The sequence below is a fragment of the Papio anubis genome, chromosome 2 (assembly GCF_008728515.1).
Source record: "Papio anubis isolate 15944 chromosome 2, Panubis1.0, whole genome shotgun sequence".
Taxonomy (NCBI): domain Eukaryota; kingdom Metazoa; phylum Chordata; class Mammalia; order Primates; family Cercopithecidae; genus Papio; species Papio anubis.
In genome coordinates this window covers 122,870,903-122,892,123 of record NC_044977.1, presented here as the reverse complement: position 1 = coordinate 122,892,123, position 21,221 = coordinate 122,870,903, and the positions used below count along the sequence as shown (strand labels likewise).

General features: G+C 38.6%; 1 long non-coding RNA gene across 1 annotated transcript in view; it reads left to right on the top strand.

Annotated features, from left to right (window-relative positions):
- The window catches only part of LOC108584640, a 116,165-nt gene that overhangs the window by 76,197 nt on the left and 18,747 nt on the right, over positions 1 to 21,221 (top strand). Inside the window, exons 2-3 of the long non-coding RNA XR_001899961.3 lie at positions 10,968 to 11,148; positions 14,457 to 14,535. This is a non-coding gene — a long non-coding RNA (uncharacterized LOC108584640). The remainder of the gene's footprint in view (positions 1 to 10,967; positions 11,149 to 14,456; positions 14,536 to 21,221) is intronic.

The following is a 21,221-nucleotide window of genomic DNA, read 5'->3' as shown; positions in this document are numbered from 1 at the left end:
TCCCTCTGTTGCTCAGGCTGGTCTTGAATTCCTGGTCTCAAGTGATCCGCCCATCTTGGCCTCCCAAAGTGTTGGGATTATAGGCATGAGCCCCTGTGCCCATTCCCCTTTTCCCCATCTTGTCCTATTTTTCTTTCCCTTTGTCATCCAGAACAGCAGATAGCTTATTTTGCTTCATCCTTTCTGGGGAAAATTATGACATTTTCCAAAGGAGTCACAACAAACCTTCCTGACTTTGGTTTCCAAAATCCAAAGCCAAGTTTCAGAAATCCAAATGTTTAGAGGAGTCTGGCAGATAAAATAACAGGAGTGGTGAGCTGGAGGGGTCTGTGGCGAGTTGGAGGGCAGTGGCCTGGGTAAAAAAGGTGGGTATTACCCTGCCCCAGCTTTAGTTCTGTGAGATAGGAGCCCAGGGAACCCAAGCTTCCTTTTTTTTTTTTTTTTTTTTTTTTTTTTTAAAGTAAATCTGGAAATCCAACTTTTTAATACAAAGAAGATCTGGTCCCAGTCTACTTAAAGGTAAGGAATTACAGAGACACTGTTCCCCAGACTGAAAAGGGATTTTCCAAGGTTTAGAAAGAAAGATAATTTTGTGGGATCCAGAGAAATAGAAATCTTTACCCACAGCCTTCTGGCAGCCCTTCCATGGCCTGGAGAGGGGGAAACTGGCTTCATGGTGCTCTAGGGAGGAGGGATCCCAGGCAGTTTTCAGGGAGCTGCCAAAAATTTCAGGGAATCAGTAAAATGAGCTCTGATGTAGGTTTAAGAGAAGAAGAGAAACCATAAATATAAAGAATAAACTTAAAATGTTTAATGTGCTTGCATAAGATTATAATATATTGAGGCACCTATGGTGGAGTGGCTAAGCATAACGTGAGCTCAAATACTGAGTTTGTATTATGAATCCAAACTTATCTAAACCCTCAATGCATTAGTTTCTCATCTTTAAAATGGGAATGGTACTCAGTCGTACTAAGATTATCTTATAGTATTACGAGAATTCAAGTAAATAATACGTTGAACAAGCAGATTATATCATGAGATATAATCAGAAAGCATCTTTATTTTTATCTTCCACTGTCCTTTTAAAATTTATTCAGTAGGAAAGTACTTTCCCTGCTGCTAATTGGACATACAAGCTGACTGGTGAATTTTCTGCTACATATTGGATATTTAAAAGACTTTCAGATATTCAAGGTTGTAAACCCTACCTCAATTCTGAAAATAGTCTGCTCTCATGTAACAACAAAAACTCTGAATTTGATTTCAAGTGAGAAATTCTTCTCTATCTCATCTGAATCTTCTTCTAGTGGGAAAGGAGGGAAAGAAAAGTTCTCACTTCTTTGGTACTGTTGTAAGATGGCATCGTGATCACCGAGCCTGGCGGGTGATGAAGATTCACTATACCCTTGTCTTTTTTTTTTTTTTTTTTACGTGTCCTTCAAAAGCCAGCACTGGGACTCTTCCAGTGATGCAAGCAATGTGTTGTCCTCCAGCAAGCCACTTCCTCCTCCATCCCTGTTTTAATTTCTTTTTCCTTCACAGCACACAGACTCTATTGCTTGCCATCCTTTGACTTTCCCACACAGTCCCCTAGGGTGGTTTAAAATAGCGCCTTGTGATCATACAGTGAATGCTAAATAATTGTCATGACTATTACGATAGTTGGAAGTAACAGGATTGAGAAAATTGCACAAAAAGACATGAATCTAGTTCCAAAATTAGGTATCTTGTACTACAGAATATTAAATGATTTTTTAAAATAAAAATTTTAAAAGCAAAAGTTAGACCATTTGGTGCTTGTTATATGTACCTATTATAAGTGTTATGCATGAGTTCATCAAGTATGAATGGGGCAATATAGGATACACTAACTAAATATATATATGAGTTTTTACAAAGGGGCATGGAAGCCTTTCTAGAGAAGGCAGCATTTGAATGAGGTCTTGGAGGCTGAGGAGTGTTTTCACCATGGTAAGCCCAGATGGCAAGAAGCGGGAAGGACGGGAAAGCAGAGGCAAAGGAAATGTGTCTGGATTTGACGGCCATGAGTGATAGGGTGTTACAACAGGGTTCACTTATGGAGGATGATAAAAGCTAGTATTGCTGGAGAATTTGCTGAATACTTCATTTGAGCTACCTCATTTGTTTCTCTCAACTCTGTAAGGCAGGAACTATTATTCCTCTTTTATGCATAAGGAAATTGAGCATTAGAGAGGAGAAGGTAGTTGGCTGAGATCTCCAGCTGGTAAGCACAGGAGCTGTGATTGGACCTCTGGCTGTCTGGCCTGAGCAGCGCCATGCCTAACAACTACATTACATGAGCCTGTAGCTGTTAGGATTATAGAAGGGCATTTACAATATATATTGGATCATAAAGAAGGTTCAGGATGGTCTTCTTAAGCAAACTTTTAATTATATATTGAGTTTTAGAAAAACTTAGCTTTTACTACTGTGACAATTTTTATAATTTCCTGAAATTTCCTTCGTTCCTTGTTTTATTCCTATCTCTCTTCCTTCTTATCAGGTATTTATTAATTCAGGAACTTTGTTAGTCCCAGGATATATAATAATGAACCAAAATATATGTAGTCTCTGTCTTCATAAGAATTACATTCTGGTGGGGGAGATAAATATTCAAATGATTTCTAAGAATAAAATCGCAAGTGTGATTTTTGCCCAAATGAGAGAAATTTGGAGCTATTAGAATTCAAGGTCAGGGCCTTTGACTTAAAAAGGCAAGGGAAAATCAGGGATCTAGAACTGAGTTCTGAAAGATGAATAGGAGTTAACCAGATGCAGCGGGAAGACATGAGAGCCCAGGCTGCAGGAGTAGCATATGCAAAGATCCTGCAGTAGGAAGAAAGGGCTGCGAAGAAAGCCACAGTGATTAGAGCTGAGTGCACAGGGGCAAGGCAGGGTACAGACTAGAAAAATAGGGGCCTAATCATGCGGAGACTTGCAGTACATGTCAGAATCTGGCATTTATCCTGAGGGAGGGAGGTTGTGACGAAAAACATTTTAAGTAAGAGTGGCACCATGATCAGATTGCATTTTAAAACTGCAGCCCTGACCATGCTATGGAGAGTAGGTTAGAAGTCGGAGAAGTGGACGGTGGTGGAGAAATCAGGAAGTGGTCAACCAGGTGACATAGTAGTTGCTTGAACCAGGTGGTGTCAGTGACGGAAGATGGGCAGATTCAAAAGTTATTTAAGGGGAGAAATCAACAAGACTTTGGAATTGACTAGATATGCGGCATGAGAAATGGCAATGCCGTGAAGAGACTTTATTTTTCTGGCTTGGAAACTGGACAGTTTGCCATCTTTGAAAAAGGAAAACTAGGAACAGTTTGTTTATTTGTTTGATTGTTTATTAGTTTTAGGTTTGGGCTGATGACAGGAAAGTACATGAATTTTGAGTTGAGGTACTTCTGAGTCCCCAAAGATTTTCAGCAATGGAGTTTTAGCTTTGACCCTTCAACTCAGTTCCTGCCAATACTCTACCCCCCAATTTTTCAATTTCTGCCTCAATTATTTTCCACTTGGAAAACTGAGTCTTCACAGACTCTGATCAATTGCTGCTATCCAGAGTCATTTGCTGGAAATGACTTTTGGTCCCTAAGATTTGACCTTTCCCTCCTTTCCACGGATCCCAGAAGAAGTCCAGCTGCCCAGGTAGACTTCAGTTGGCTCAGGTGCTTTAGGCTTGTGACCCTGACTCAGACAACAATGTGTAGCCCTCCTGATATATGAGGCCCATGCTGCTGCTCTGTCCTTGTTTGAGCTCTTGCTAGCTTGGCTTCAACACCACTTCCTCCCTTACCCTCATCCCTCCATCTTGACTTCTGCCTCTCCTTCATCTCATTACTACTAATTCCTGGCATATCTTGTGACCAGCTCCACATTATTTGTGACACGTGAAGATTAATAATTTCTTCCTTCATTCCTCTGGCTTTTTCTTCTGTCCTTCCTCAAAAGCATTTTATTAGATGCTTAAGTGAAGCTGCAAACCTGCAATTTATACACCAGATGGCACCAAAACATTATATTTTAAATATTAACGCGCATTTTTTTGGGGGGAGAATCCAAATCTTCCACTATTCTGAGACTATATAGCACAGCCTCAGGTGCAATTTCAACAAATTAAAATTCATACTCCAACTTCCCAGAATCTGTGGTGGTGTTGCTTTTTATTGGCAGAGAAAGAGGGAGGGAGAGAGGGGGAGAGAGAGAGAGCGAGAGCGAGAGCGAGAGAGAGAGAGAGAGAGAGAGAGAGAGCGAGAGAAACCTTTCCTGGGAAAAGGTCTTAATGTTTTCCTCTTTAGAATCATGCTAAAGAGCCAAATGAGGGACATGAATATTCCCAGAGACTCAGTCATTTTCACTCAGTCATTTTCATGTTTGCTTCCCTGTTCTTTTCTCAGTGTTAAGGTTCTGTTACCAAACTTCATTTTGGCAAGAATAACAATACCGTTGCTGTCTTTTATCAAAATGATAATTAATATAAGTAAAAATGAATCTATGCATTCAGTGTCTTAGCTAAACAGAGAAGTAAAATTAACCATTCTTTCCCAATTTTAAAATGTAATTGTATTTTTCTTCCCTTTTAAAATCTAATTATTATTGATATAACAAAATAACAGGGATGAACATTTAAGTTTTTAAAACAAATGTATCTCCTTTGTACTATGTTTTAAGTATAGAATAGACAGTTTTTGTCCAATCACCACAATTAATAGTTGATGGTCCTGATGATACAGTTTAACAATCTTTGAGGGTTTTTAAAATTTTAGCAAAATTGTAACTACTTAAAAAATACCACCCACCTTATAAATTAACACTCTTTACTGGATGATTATGTATCCATTTGGCAAAATGTAATCAAAATTTTCTGTGAGGTAAATTGTATAAGGAGTTGTTCTTTCAATTTGGAGATCTGGTTAATGACTTATCGAGGGTAACAGAATATGGATAAATGGACAGTAGGTATTAACTTTTATTATTATTATTTTCTTTGGAGGGAGAAAAAATGATTTCTGAGTAAATGTGCAGCATCAAGTGAATTTTTAAAATGAAGCCATGTTAAAAATAATTTGATGCTATTGCTTTTATGTATACAGTTTTATATTTTGTATGCATATATATTTGTAGTCTTTTGCCAGCAATTGTAACATATACATACACATACATACACTACAGAAATATGCCTTGTTTTGTAAAGATGTAAAGGTATATGCATGGGGTGAGGGTGGGTGCTGCGTTTTTCCATTGCATGCAATAGAATGTGTCTTGCTGTAAGACTTGGATAAGCGTCTGGCTGCTTCTCTTCGCCTGGGGAGTCACATGAATGTCCACAGTTGCCAAAGTGCTTTGGGATCACTTAGGCTAAAAGATGCTATTTATTGTGAAGCTATCTCATTTCATTCCCAAGGGAATTTCATCATCTTGTATTTGTGAAAACTGTCAGTGTGTCTTTCTCAAAATGTAATTATCTGAAAGAAACAAACCAACACAGAGTGGACCTCTTGTCTTCAAAGTCATTTTATTAAGAGTAAATTAGACTGGAAAAATGATCGTCTAAAATGCGTTTTCAATAGATTGCTGTCTAAAATGCATTTTCAATAGATTGCTGTCAGGCTTGCTACCTGTCAAACAGAGAGGCCTGAAGTTTCATAGTGACATATGGATTAGCCCAGTCTTCCCTACAGGGTGAAAACAAAAGACAATTGGTGATGCATGGGGCAAACTCATCTTAAAACAGAGATATCAACAAAGGAATATGACAGCATGAAAAGACAGAGTGCAGTCTGCTGTCCACATTCGCAAAGAGATTCTGTCTGAATCCATAACTTCAATACACTAAGAGACAGAAAAAGAGAAAATACACATTAAGTGTAATTGTTCATCGGGTACTTCATTTTAGCAAATGCTGAATTTCATTCTGTAAATGGAAAACAAGTGGGAACAATGGAGAGAATGAATGCTATTATAAAAAGTTATTAAGAAGAGCCATATGAAATTAGAATTATTTGATTTTAAAAAATCATTCATCATAAAGACTTGAATGTTCAAATTTCTCATCCACCAATCAATTTGAAAAGAGAGGCTTAAACTCACAAAAGAATCTCAAGAGCAAAACCTTTTCCAGGTTAGAGCTTTAAACTAAACTGGTGAGGTCATTTAGTTCAGAGTTTGTTTGGGGAAAAAGTACATATCAAAGTTGAAGAAAATCATACAGATCTGCTTAGGTGTGGGAAAATACAGTATGGATTTTTTTTTTTTTTAACATCCCATGTGAACAATTACATAGAACACTTGTCTGACCAGCAACTTTCAATTAAATAGAAATGAAAGTTACTCTAATAGCCATTTTAATCCATATATCCTAAGGGACTCAACAAACAAGTGTAATAACACAATGCAAAATTTAGTAAAGGAAAACGGTGCATTGAATTACAGAAACTACTGGCTTTCTATGCTTGAGATTAGATGCCATAAAACCAAAGTAAGGTTGTTTTTTAGTTATGTAGTGCCCACTGGAGAACCATGCAGAGCTCAGTAGTAAAAATTCAGGAAAGGGCAACTTTGGCTTATTAAATATCCTGAAAGAATTTGCTAAGGGACAGGGGTCAGTGATGACTGCTGGGTTTTTTTGTTGTAGTTTTGGTTTCGTTTTTGTTTTTAACCATCGCCTGTATGAGGTTTCCTTTCCTGGAGACAGTGCTAACTCTACAAAAAGGATAGGCAGCTCCCTGTAGAGGGTCATTTAAGGAGAGCTGAAAGACCCATTGGGGTGCCATGGTGCCGAAAACTCCTGTGATTAGTCATGCCTTTAAGGCCTACCAGAAACATGTGTTAAGTTTTTATGGATATTTTATATAAAGTGGAAGTGAGACATATCTTTTAGTTAACATATTAGTATAATTCAGTATATATGTCCTAAAAGTTTGAAAAACATGGCAAATGAGCTTTGGGGGTGGTCTTATGCTATGCCAGGGGAAACAATATGAGACACTACCTCAGAGATCATGAGGGTTTAGAGAGGGCTGAGGATATTAGAATTCAGTAGAGCAGCCGCAAAAAATAAGGGACATCAAAGAAAGCATTTTTCAAATGTACAGTTTTGCCTTAAACAGAGTTCTACCTAGATAATTTAGGTCACTGATACTTGCTTTAGCACCTCACAGGGTTAAATGTGCATGGAAAATTGCATATGACTAAAATAAACATGTATACTATACTTTTTTTTTTTTTGAGACGGAATCTTTTGAGATGGAGTCTCACTCTTGTCACGCAGTCTGCAGTGCAGTGGTGCGATCTTGGCTCACTGCAACCTTCATCTCCTGGGTTCAAGCAATTCTCCTACCTCAGCCTCCCTAGTAGCTGGGTTCACAGGTGCCTGCCATCACACCCAGCTAATTTTTGCATTTTTAGTAGAGATGGGGTTTCACCATGTTGGCCAGTCTGGTCTCGAACTCCTGACCTCAGGTGATCCTCCTACCTCAGTCTCCCAAAGTGCTGTGATTACAGGCATGAGCCGCCACACCCAGCCGTATACTATACTGTTACATCAGTTTTTAACACTTGTATTTTCATTTACTATCTGTTTGCTTTCTCTATTGATTATATCTCTTGCCAATTAATGTTTCGCTTTTCCAAGAGCCCATGGAAAGCAGCGTTGATTTTGCATTTTTGGAATATAAACTCACACCCCTGAAACCTCAGTGTATATTCTTCTAATATAATTATTGCTGATTTTGTTGGTATTAGATTTGTTCTTGTACGAGTGTGTTTGGTTACACTATGATCTCAGCATTAACACACTGTGTCTGATAAAAGTTTTTTCACCTACATAAAACAGATCATAGTTGGTTATCCAAATAAGGGTTTATTTTGCTTTCATAGAAAATAACCCAGGGATCAGCCATCCAGGACTGTTACAGTGGCTCTTCATGCTATCAGAGTTTAGATGTGTCTCTTCCTGCTCCTCTGTTTTTAATATGTGACTTTCATCCACCCAGTCATCTCACAGATCCAAGATGCTTGACCTCTAGCCTTCCCTGAGTATCACAGATGGAAGAAGAAGAAAGCTACAGGGAGAAACGATGACACTTATCAGGAAAGACAAAACTCTCCCAGATAGCCAAGTTGTCTTCTGCTTACATTTTGTTACCCAGAACTGAGCCTAATGCCCACCACTACCTTGAGGGTCCTGGGAAAATATAGGGTTTTTTGGTTGAAAAACCGATGTTCTGTTTGTATGGAAGAAGGAGAGACTATAAATATCTGTGAAGGAACTGACAGATTCTACCCCACACTGATAGCTCAAAGAGCACACATAGAATGGAATGGGAAAATACATTCTTAAATGATCCAATATTTAACTGCTTGGGATATAAAAAATATCTATATTGGAGGGAAATGTAGACCAATAGAAGGATGATTGAAAATTTATTTGGGGATGTGAAGAATTTAGTGTTTAACCCAAGTGCACTAAAATAGTTTTTTTTTTTTTTTTTTTAAATTTTAAAAAGACTTAAGGTTGACTTGGGTGGAATGAAGGAAGAGCAGCATGAAAGAATACTAAAGTGAAAGAATAGAAAAAGACAATCATGGCTTATTTCTTCATTATGTTTGAAAACAAAAGATGAGCAGGTGAATTTTACCTGTCTGCAGCACACACAGAGCTGTAATTATTAAGAATAATGGCAGACAGAAGTGGCTAGTTGGGTCTTCTTGACACTTTGCTAACTGTGTGACTTGGCCAAGTTACTTAACTTCTATCCCCAAGTCTCTTTTATCAAGACAATAAAACTAATCCAAACTCATTATCTTGCAGGATTACATGATACAATGTTGAACACATAGCAATCAGAATACATTAAGTGTCAGTGGCAGCAGCATCAATATAATCACTAATATTATGGTTATGAAACTGGAAGTTATGTTGTTGATCCTGGCCCAAACCTCACAGCTGTTCTGTGTGATCTTGGACAAGTCATTTAATCCTATACTATATCCAGTTTTTTTTTTCTTCAGTAAAATGAATGTATAATACCAATCTTATGGGCTGGTTATAATGAGCAAATAACAGAGTTCGGAAAAATTCTTTAAATAGGGAAGTTTTACATCCAAATGTGAAATGTTATTAGTGTTACCTTACCATCTGTACTTCCCCCCCACTTTTCTATTTACCACTTTTTTTCTTCCCCACTTCCTACCGACTCCATCAGATGAAACTGGCAAAAGATGTGGTAGATAATACTTGAGATCTTTCTAAAAATTACATTTGATAAGTATGAATGGTATTCCTTCAATGTGCAGCCACTAGAACTCAAATATTTATCTGCAAGAAACTGAACCATGATCTAAAATCTTTCTTGTGATTTTTAGCTCAGACGGAAAAATTATGTTTTCAAGCTGTGTATGTCAAAGACCAACATACTCTTCTGACATGCTACATGTTCTAAGTTCTTCCTTTCAACTTTGGAAGGTATTAAAATTGCCTGCCTTTGTAATAAACAATTCCTGTTAAAAACTGTCTCTGTTTGGAAAGTCTCTGGGGGTAATATGCAGATTATCTGTCTCTGATGGTGGGAGTTGTCACTGATCTCCATTACTCTTAGGCCTTGGGGCAATTCCATATGCCTCAGGCCTTGGGGCAATTCCATATGCCCTTGGCCTTAAATGCACCACAGTCCCCACCTGCACTGTCAGCTTTAGTCACTTGAAGTGGTCTCCAGTAAGTACTTAAGGCTTCAGGCCGGGCGCGGTGGCTCAAGCCTGTAATCCCAGCACTTTGGGAGGCCGAGACGGGTGGATCACAAGGTCAGGAGATCGAGACCATCCTGGTGAACACAGTGAAACCCCGTCTCTACTAAAACTACAAAAAACTAGCCGGGCGAGGTGGCGGGTGCCTGTAGTCCCAGCTACTCGGGAGGCTGAGGCAGGAGAATGGCATGAACCCGGGAGGCGGAGCTTGCAGTGAGCTGAGATCCAGCCACTGCACTCCAGCCTGGGCGACAGAGCAAGACTCCGTCTCAAAAAAAAAAAAAAAAAAAAAAAAAAAAGAATAGCTTCAGTAGGGTATTCCTACTTTTTAGAGCTTAGGTAGATTCCAACACATATCTTTTATGCCTCCCACATAATTTTCTATTTGTGCAATACACTGAATTTCTATTCCAATTTTCCATAATTTTACTTAAGGGACACTTAGTACTTGATAACAGCTCTTTCCAAATTGATGCATCAGACTTTTGCTTTTTTGCCATTAATTCTAAACCTTTAAAATGAAGCTGAGTAATGGCTGGCATTTTTCTTTTTTATGTGTTAAAAATGAAATTTCTTTATATTGGGCTTCAGCTCTTCTTCAGTGTATTCCTTTTTTCTATTCTTCCTTTTTGTTCCTCTTGTATAAAATATACTAATGTCACCCAGAATGTCAGCTGGTACTTAGGTCAAGCACATGAGCACCATCAACTTTACATGGTCTCTATGGTTTGAATCAAGTTCTCAAGAATACAGGAGTAGGGAATTCTGTTGACTGGATGCCAAGGAAGTGGTTTACAATTAGAAAATTTGCCAGAAGTTTATTCATAAATAAGAAGGACAATATATTAACTTTGTGATACAAAATATTTTTTATCATGACCACAGTATTTATGACTACTTAGCAGGCCTACCGGTAACGTTTGTGGGGCCTGAGGCAAGAGTGTGAATCAAGAAACCATTGACAAACCATTCAAGTGTTTACAAATTATAAATTAATTTATTACTGTTTAAAACATGTTCTGTCTTTCTATTTTGACAAACATAGCTTCATTATAATCTAGAAGGCCAGTTAGAATTACAATTCTCAGCTTTCCTTGTGAGGAGGAGCCAGCCTCATGGCCCCTGGCCTCCATGCCTGTGCTCTTCAGCTAGCTGCCCATCTCTTTTTATAACTGGTTGTTTCCTTTTATTTCCCAGGACTCTCACATTCATGCTGTGAACAGGCTATATAAGCACAAGTTCAATCTATACGAAGAGCGAACAGCCACCCGCTGGCCAGTCCTCTGCCTGCCTTTGGGAGGTGGGACCCAAGGAAGAGCTGGTACAGATGTTTGACTCAAACTTGGAGCCATTGGAGCAGGGACCTGTAGAATCCCAGGTACCCAGCTCACGATGCTAGAAGGAGGTCAATCCTACACCCATGGATGTGTTCAGAGGAGGGTCAGAGTGGGGCACTAAAGCACAGGGCCCAGGGGAAGGGCTTCTTGCCAGGTTCTAAGAATGGATTGAATATCAAAGTGTCTGGGATGTTAAACTGTCATTGGTAGATAGCTTGGGGAGTAAGAGAAGATATTAAATGGGAAATAAAAAGTCTTTAGGGATATTTTCAAGGCACGAAAAGGCCTGATAGACTTTTCAACTCCACAAATAAATCAGCTCTCTAAAGAACAAAAATATGCATGCTTGTTTGTTTCATTCTCTCTGTCTCTTCCTATCCTCTCGCTTCCTCTCTACCTCCACTCCATCTAGAGGGCTTTGTATATAGATGGTCAAATACTTGTTTCCGAAAAGGGTGCAAAATTGATTCAGTTAAGGTAACACATTTTAAGTCTGTAATCTTGACATTCATTTGAGTTACCTTATCTGGCTCTGGAGCTGTTCTCTTAACCTCTTAGTCACCCATTCTTAGAAATTTCTTGGACTTATATACCTATTGCTGATTTCATCTATTGGGTGAGCTTTCTTAACCACTACCAGAAGTCATTAAGAAATATTTCACTACTTACCAAGAAGCTCTTAATACAAATGAATCCTCAATGTTATTAAATAAACACTTAGTTTAAAGTCCTCACTGGTATTATTAAATAAACATTTTAAGTTCATCACAAGAATAGTCTACAGCAATGGTTCCCAAACTGTAGCAAGCATCAAAGTCATCTGGATGACTTGTGAAACCCAGATTTCTGACCCCATTCCTTATCTTCTGGTTCAGTACATCTGAGTGGGAGTTGAGGGGGCATGAATTTGCATCTCTATCAAATTTCCAGGTGATATTGGTGCTGCTAGTCAGATGGAACACCTTTGAGAACCATGCTTTTCATGTATGCTGTCACTTCTCCTCCTCTAGTTCACTATTCTGTTTAGCATAATCTATCTTGGAACTTAATTATCCACTGACTTTGCTTTGATCGGAATCACCAATCTTCTCCTAACGGACAACTCTAATGAACGCTTCTCATGTCCAGTAAATGCTTAGAAGGTTTCTAATGCATTTGATGTGATTAATTACTATTTCCATACTGCATTTTCTTTCCGTTCTATGTCTTAACAACTTTTGCATCTTCTGCTTCCCTGGATGCTATGCTTTCCTTGTTGCACTCTCCACTTGGAAATCTTCTACTCATTCATCTTTCTAAACTGGTGCCCAGTATCACCTACTCAAAGACACAATGTCTTTTCTTGTCCTAGAAACATAAATGACCCTTTCTTTTTCTTTCTAATTTGACTCTATTTATGCTTATATCATTCCTTCTGTAACATCTGTAATGGGATATGTTTATCAGTCTCCTCCCTCAGGGAGAATCTTGACAAGTTTTTGTTTTGTTCTCCCAAATATTGATACACAGTAGATGTGAGGACCTCCTAGGTACCAGTGGCCACTCTCATTCTTTTGGGTGTAACAAAAGCCTGTCCATGTGAGGTACATACAAAGGATGAAGCCAAGTCTGTGGGTCAGGACAGATGTCAACTTCCGTGTGGTCAATGATAAAATGCTGGCTACTAATAAAGGAAAACTCTCTGCAGATGCAATTGCCAGTAGGAGAAACTGCTTGCATTATCTTGGGAGCATGTAGTCTGAAGATGAAAATTCAGCTCCCATTCAGTTTCCAGATGCTTAAACAAGGTCATGGTTGCCCTTTCCTGAAAATATTTTTCATTTTGCCTGGCTTTAACAGGTTTGGCCCTCTCTTTTCTTTCTCACTAAACTCTCTGCTCTCATTCTCTCCCCTTTCATCTCTCCTCTCTGCTTCAGTAAAAGAGAATCTTTCAAGCAAATGTTTTATCCATTATAGAAGTTCAGTATGTCCTCAAGGCTTAAATCTTTGGAAGTGAAGTCAGAAAAAAGCAGACTGTTTTTTTATTTCTTTGCTTTCACCCAATTACATTGCCCTCCTGGGTAATATACTCAGTGTGGAGCAGGTGCTTCTCTGTAGGGTGAAGTTGGGAAGTAGACTATGTGCAAAAGGAAAATATGTTGGTGAGTATGTAAAAACAGCCTAGGATTCAATCCACCATCCTGCTAAAGAACTTGACTATAACCACTCTGTGGCCAGGAATTCTGTGCTATTCATCTGCATAGCTACCTTGCCTGTCACCCATTGTTCCTACCATGTTTATTAAGAGATCAGGAGTTAACATCACTTTACAAAAAAATAATAGCCTGTTGCTACCATCTTTAGGAGAATTTCAGAGAGTATACAGTTAATGCCTAACATTAATTTGCCCTTGGGGCTTTAATTCAGCAGGTATGAAAAGAGCCTCTTGAATAATCATTCCCTCCCTCCTCCAAAGGCCTATTTCTCCAAAAAATCCAGGGTCAGGAGCAGCAGCAGGAATGCCAGCAGCAGCCACATATGTGCGAGTCAAGCTTCTCTCCATCTGCTTCTTCCTTAGGGAAAATCTAATGCTAAAATGACTTTCTAAGGGGAGGAAGCACAGCTGCTGTCACCACCATCCTTGTAAAGTCTCAGAAAAAAAAAACAAAAAACCACACACACCCCAAAAACTCCTTCTCTTCCCCTAAGCTCTGGTTGGTTTTGGACAAATCTTGAATGACAGTGATGATTCACTTTGCCGCTGGGATGCCAGCTCCAACAGCACCTCCTTTGTGGCTCTGGCCCCCATCCCATTTGTCTTCTGGCCCTGGGAACCAGAGAGACAGGACTATTTCTATTTCAGGCATCTGTGTTTCTGATCAAGCTGGTGTTTTAGGCCAATTTAAGTGTGAGTAAGAAGTACTTCACATTTCTCTGAAGTCGTGCTATCACTTGGGCAATGGGCAGAGAAGCAGGTGCTGGTGCTGAAATGCTTGAATCAGAGGGCAGAGAATTCTGGAAGGGAATGCCATCCCTATCTTTGAAAGTCCTGGTATAATTCAGGGATCTTAGGTGGAGGAAGACTTTAGACAATTTGGTAAATCTTCATATTTCTCACTCTAAAAATAAAATGATATCTAGATAAAATCACTTTTTATTTCTCTAGCCTTGAAAATATGATTATAGGTTATCTGAATAATCTGGTTTTTTTTTTAACTTTAGTTTACTCATCTATATTGAGGCCTTAATATTCCAGAGAAGCTCCAACTTTAAAATTTTTAATTTTATATCAATAACTATTTTCTTCTTCTGTTTCTTTCATGTAATTTTATTTCTCTCAAAAATTAATTATAGTTTATTTGGTTTTAAGGTAGAGCCTGGACACCTGTCATTATTTCAGTCCTGCCCAGGTGATTCTCTTGTACAGCCATGGCTGAGGTCCACTGATTGTAAGTCTACCTCACCTGAACATATTATTCGATGAGTCTGAGATTTACTAACAACTTACAGATATAATCTGTTGATGGATATCTTGCTTCATATTGTAATAGTATACAGTTGGCATTTTTAATTTAACTTTATAATTTACTTCAGTACAAAGATACATTGAAATTGGAATATATGGCTAAATGGATTGTTTCCTTGTAACTGCATAACACTATGCTATCTTACATTTGTATGGTTCTTTACATCTTAGCAACAGCTTTTATGTAATTTCATTTGATTCCAAAACAATTTCACCTAGTCATTGTGCTGGTATTTGTAATGAACTAGGGTCACTATTTCTGGAATGTTTCATGAGGAATATTAATAATCAAGTGGCTTCTATCTCTGCACCCAGTCCACCCTATGGTCCCAGAAAAAGGTCAGAGTCAGGATTGTAAAATAGGAACGGAATCTGAAAAACATGAAGAAGTATAAATCCTGCCCATTCTACCCTCTGTGAGTGGGAGGAAGAAAGAGTTAAGACGTGAAGGGAGGTAATTGATCAGACAGGTGTGTGTGCTTTCCTTTCTCTGGGTTGAAAACCCAGGAGGGCATCTGGTAGAGTGGTAGTCATTGAGGGGAAATCTGAAAACAGAGCTTCACACTGGCATCCAGTTGGAATGTAGGGATAGAGTAAACATGGGAGCAGGACATGTACAGAAGGATGCAGATGTTCTCTAGGCTCCTACAAAGAAAGCAGAAGTTAGCTCAGTTGAGAGCCATTAGGATTGCTCTGAGGCTACAGGGTGGAGAATGTGGGCAACACTCGGAGGGCTCTGCAAGTCAGCAAGAGCCAAAGAAGGGCAAGTCATCGGTGGAGGGCAACTCCAAGTCCATTGTTGTTCTCCTTTAAACTCATGGAGACTATTCCAGACTCTTGGACTACCTAACTGCCTCCTCCTTATCAAATTTTACCAAATTTATGTCTTGTCTATCTGGTCACTGGTCTAGATTAAGTGACAGATGGAAGATTTGATAGGGCTGATTTTAACTGAGAGGAGTGAAATAGAAAGGCCATGTCATCGGACAGGCCTAGTCTGGTTCCAACACTTTCTACTTGGGTCTCTTTAAACAAGTCACTTAATATCTCTCAGCTGAGAATTCTGTCAGCATTTGACACTTACATCTAGCTCTTACAGATGATGTGAAAATTAACCACATAACTCTGCTTGTCACTTTTGGTCTTTTGGGGTCATTGCAGCAGCTCCAATGCCTAGAGCAGGGTCTAGTTTATAGTAAGCACAAAATATGCAATTGTTGAATCAATCAAATGAATGTTTTAGCTAGAAAACTTTTAGTAACAAGTGGTAGAAATCCCGACTCAAATTTCCTTCAAAATGAAGAAATATGTTGGATAACAAAATTGTGAAAGTCTAAATGTTTCACAGTGGTCAGATATGGTTGAATTGGTGACTCTACTTCTTCGGGATTCTCTATATTTTGCCTTCCTTCCTGAGCTGACTTCTTCCTCATTCGAGTACTGACATGGCTACAAGAGCTTTAGGGCTTAAAATGCACAAAGAAAATTCAGAGGAAAAAAGGTCATTTGGGGTGGCCTTCTTTTTGAAATGAGAAAATGTCTTTCCCAGAACTCCCATGAAACCTATCTTCATGGGTCATTTGACCAAATTGTAACACATGCCCGTTAGTGAGCCAAGTCTGAGACCTAAGTAATATCTTTCACTAGGTGGTCCACGGTTGGGCTCCCAAGCCAGTCACTTACAAGGACAATGGGATTACCCTTAGAACAGTCTCTGAAGCTAGCAGTGGGGTGCACTCTGCCTGAAGGGCATGTTTTACGTACAGGATGGGAGTGGTGGATACTTGAACCCAAATTAGGGTGCTTTTTGGAAGGAGAAAATGGATGCTGGGATGGAGCAGGATGCAATCAACCTCTGCTTACCACAATATGTAAGTATCAGTCACTATATTTGATATGTCATGGACTCTTAATTAATACTCCATTTCTCTTATAAACAGGACTTGTGTAAAGACTTAAAGAAAGTGATCGAGTTTTTAAGTGGTGGACAGTAAACAGTTTAGTGGGATTGGGGAAGAATGGAGAGTTTATCAGTCAGTGTCCCTACAGCAAATATATAGCATATTCAAATGAGGGAACTGGAAAGAATTTTAATAAAGGACTCTTTACAAAAAAAAGGAAACCAATCAGGAACAGAGAAGCACTGCCATGGTAGCAATGAGAGGCATGTTACTAACCCTGTCTAAGGTGCCATGGGGGGCACTTAGTAGTAAACCTGGAACCTGGAAGGAGTTGCTGTCAGTTGTTTTCAATGGTGGGGTGGCAGGTAGGAGGAGATTGTACTCCTTGGTATTATAAGGTATTGTAAGGGGGCATGAAATGGCTTTTAACTAAATAGTTTGGGAAATGCTGCATTAAATAACATGAAAAAGAAATAGTCAGAGAATTTGATTTGTCTGGAAACATTTTGGATTGCCCTGACTGAGTGGATCTTATTGGCACCTGGTGTGGAGAGGCCAGGAATGCTGCTAAACAGATGCATACAATGAACAGCTATCCGGCTCAAGATGTCAATAGTGTGAAGGCCTAGAAACCTTGTGCCAGAGAAAGTATCGTGAAAACAGAGGGCTACTGAGAGTGTGGACTTTTTATATAACCCTAGGCAACCTGAGGCAAAGAGAAAGTTGTGGCATGAGATATCGGACCTCCCTCCCTCCTGCCTGCCCATATCCCAGTGGGCCTCACTGGGCAACCCCAACCTAACCCCAACCAACCTAACTGTCTAACCCCACTGGGAAGCTAGACAGCAAGGAATTCCACTGATACAGACTATGAATCTCAACCTCATAGACACAGAGTAGGGTAGATAAGAGTAGTGGACCTGGAGGGGCAAATGAAAAACATGCAGTGCAGGGGATGAGTTGGGATGTGGATCAAAGCCATCAAATATGGATAACTTTATATGGTCCAAGCTTCTACTGGAATTGGAAGGTGAGCAGGTAAGATAGAGGTCCAATAAAAGGGAAAGTTTAAGTGCTTGATTCTGAGCTCTGTTTATATTTATAATTTTTTTTGAAGAGTTTTGAGACCATCAGCTAAATGAGTATTTCCCAAAGTAGGTTCTGTGGAATGCTACTCTCTCATGTATTTATAAGTATTGTAAGGGGGCATGAAATGGCTTTTATCTACATAGTTTGGGAAATGCTGCATTAAATAACATGAAAAAGAAATAGAGAATTTGATATCTTCATATTCATGTAAATTTCCTGGAGAGGGATAGATTTTAAACTTGTTCTCCCAGACATGTGGACTCGGTGACAAAACTGTACATCAGTTTTCTCATAAACTAGTGCTCTAAGTGGTAGGCATTGGGAAATTCAGGCATATATCTTGCTGAAAAAATGTATTTTGCTCAATTGCATCTGAGAAAGGAACAGAGAAAGGCATCAGGATAAAGACATGAAGTAGCATACAAATATTTATTTCAATAACTACATGGGATGTCAAAGATACTTGATGAATCGTAAGCTCTTTTCTTTAGCTCAGCAATTGCTTAACTGATCTTGGCGGCCTTTGAAAATCTAACAGATTCCCTCCTTCTACTATGTGTTTTGGATGGAGCTGTCTCTACCCCTGGTTCCAGAGTGGGACAGGCTTATGCCTGTAACCCCAGTTCTTTGGGAAGTTGAAGTGGGAGGATTGCTTGAAGCAAGGAATTCCAGACCAGCCTGGGCAGCAAAGCAAGACTTCATCTCTGAAAATAAATAAATAAATAAATAAATAAAATAAAAAATAAAAATAAATAAAAAAATTAGCTGGGCATGGTGGCGCACATCTGTAGTCCTAATTACTTGAGAAGCTGAGGCAGGAGGATCCCTTGAGTCCAGGAGTTTGAGGCTGCAGCGAGCTATAATTGTGCCTCTGCACTCCAACCTGAGTGACAGAGTAAGACCCTGTCTAAAAAAATATCTATCAGATCAGGTTGGAGAACTAGCCTACTATGGAGGTGCATTATTTGACTTTTCTCTTCTTCAGTTTTGGATAAGGATTGATAATTTACATTCATTGAATTAATAAAACACAAATTCAATCCTAACTTTTCTTCCATTTTTATAGAGGCCTTGTTTTTGTAGTACCAGGTGCATGCGTCAGGTGATCCATTAGATCTGTCCTATATCACAGCCAAATATTTTGGATAACAAAAGGGTTTGAAACACAATGCAGGACATTTGCAGGAATTAACAGTTAGTACTTTTTTCATTGCCACTGACCAGAAATTTACCTAAATTGACATAAACCTCAAAAGAACTCATTGGTTCATATAATGGAAAGGTTTACAGATTGTATTGCCACTGGGTGAGTTTGATTCACGGGATCAAATAATGTCAATACTTGATTTTTCTCTTTCTCTTTCTGCTTACTGGCTTGCTGAGTTAGTCTCGGCATGTCCCATCTCATAGCATCCTTAGGACTGATTCTCCCAGCAATCCAAGCTATCATTGTATTTTATTTGCTTCAACTGGATCCTATGCCTATGGCTTGCTTCCATGTGACTGTGGCCAGACAAAGTCAATGCTCTGATGGGCCAGCATTGACCACATGCCCCACTCTGGAACCAGGGTTGGAGACAACTCCATCCAAAGCACATAGTAGAAGGAGGGAAGAAAAAACCCACAGTGTTACAATAATGAAAGCTCAGAGGCAAATAGAGCAGAGGTCTACTTAAACAGGTACCTCTCCGTAGGATAGTTCACCTCATATTAGAACTAGAAAGGTACTCAGAGTTCATCTAGTCCAACATATATAGAGAACAAAAACTAAGGGGAAGAGAAATTAAATATTTTTCTAGGCTTACACAGCTATAGGCAAAAGGTAGATTAGGAACCAAAGACTCATAATTTTTAGTTTGGACTTTATTATATTTGACATATTCAAGCAAACAAAGGCACATGCCCTCTCTGTGTAAGGCACATCGGACAAGATGAGGAACAGTAAAAAAGTATGTCAAACAAAGGACTTGCTACTAGTCAGAAATCTCACAAGATGCTGGCAATAAGTCAGATCTAGACACCTTAATTCTTTATTCTGAATTTACAGTGGCCCTATTTTCACATCCTTATATAGTTGGCAATATCTTTCTTCATGCTAATAAATGCCTGAGACACATATCAGGCAGCTCAGTTAGCATAAGGATATTTATGCCATTAAAATTGGGCCTTATATTATTAATCAATTAGTGTGCATGTCTGTGTAAACTATTTAATTATAACAGTCAGGTCACATAGATACACTATCCACTTTATGGAGCGTGATCAGTGTTAATTTTTACCCTCAGAATAATTTTATTGGTTTTGGTCACCATGGAGTGCTGATGCTAATATTAGCTTCCTTTAAAATATTTCACAGTTAAAGCTTAATAGGCATCTTTGGTTCATGTCCTGAGGAGAAAACTTTCCTGTTCTGATCTCCAGTAAGCCTAATGCTAAGTTTCCAGGTAAAAACAATGAGGAATGGAAACAGGCCCTACCCTTGGAAGAACTGTGATGAGAAAAATAATTTTACACTTGGTTCTTTTTCATTTCACCTGCCTACTGCATTTCTTTATTTACCTTTTGGGTGCTGGTGCCCAATGCAGGGCTATCCTATAAAACTGAAAGTTAACTGTGTTGAAAATCAAGTAAAGCTTCTACAATAGGGAAAGCCTATTTCTAATTGTGACAAAACTTACAACTCAATTCTATTAGGTGAATATTAGGTACTCTGCAGAGACTCTGGTATACTAAATACAATACTGATACCTGTTTGATGCATTTTTTAATGTTCTGAGGCCACAGTAGAGATCTCTCCTCTTTTCCTCTTTTTTTAAAGCTAAATAGTATTCTATTGTGTATGTTTCACCTTTTCTTCATTCATTCATTTGTCGGTGGACACTTAGATTGATTCTGTGTCTTGGCTATTGTGAAAAATGCTGCAATGAATATGAGAGTATAGATATCTCTTTGACATACTAATTTTATATCCTTTGGATATATACCCAGTAGTGGAATTGCTAAATCATACAGTAGTTTTAATTGTAATTTTTTGAGGGTCTTCTCTTTCCAGATTTTATTGTCATCAAAATCTTAGGTCCCTTATAATAATATCAACAATTTTTAAAAGGTGAAAGCCTTAAAATAATCTTAAATGAGAGAAGTAGACAACTATCCAAGGCATGCCACATGAAGTACTTGTGATTGCAAGCATATTTCTTGCAGACAAAGGTGATAAATATGGGTGAGTAGAACTGGATCATAAATGTCAACAAATCTCTTCAAACCTGTGAAATTAATAAGAACAAATTAAGTCACAGTCACCTCTTCCAATACATATGTATTATCTTTACAATCTTAGATGAACAAAATGGCTTTCCAAGGTCCTAGTGCATAGCCTCTCTATTTCCATTTCACATCTAGGCTTATATACTTCTCCCTACCCTATACAAAAAAAAAAAAAAAAAAAAAAAAGACAAAAACAAAAAAACAACAAAAAAAGCAAAAACACTTTCCCTACACAAATTTTTTGCTACTCTTGACTTCTAACCAGTGTTTGAGAAAATTAGAAAATAATGATCTGAGCTTGTTATTTAATAAAAATTAATGAGAAAAGATTATAAGTGGAAAATATTTGCAA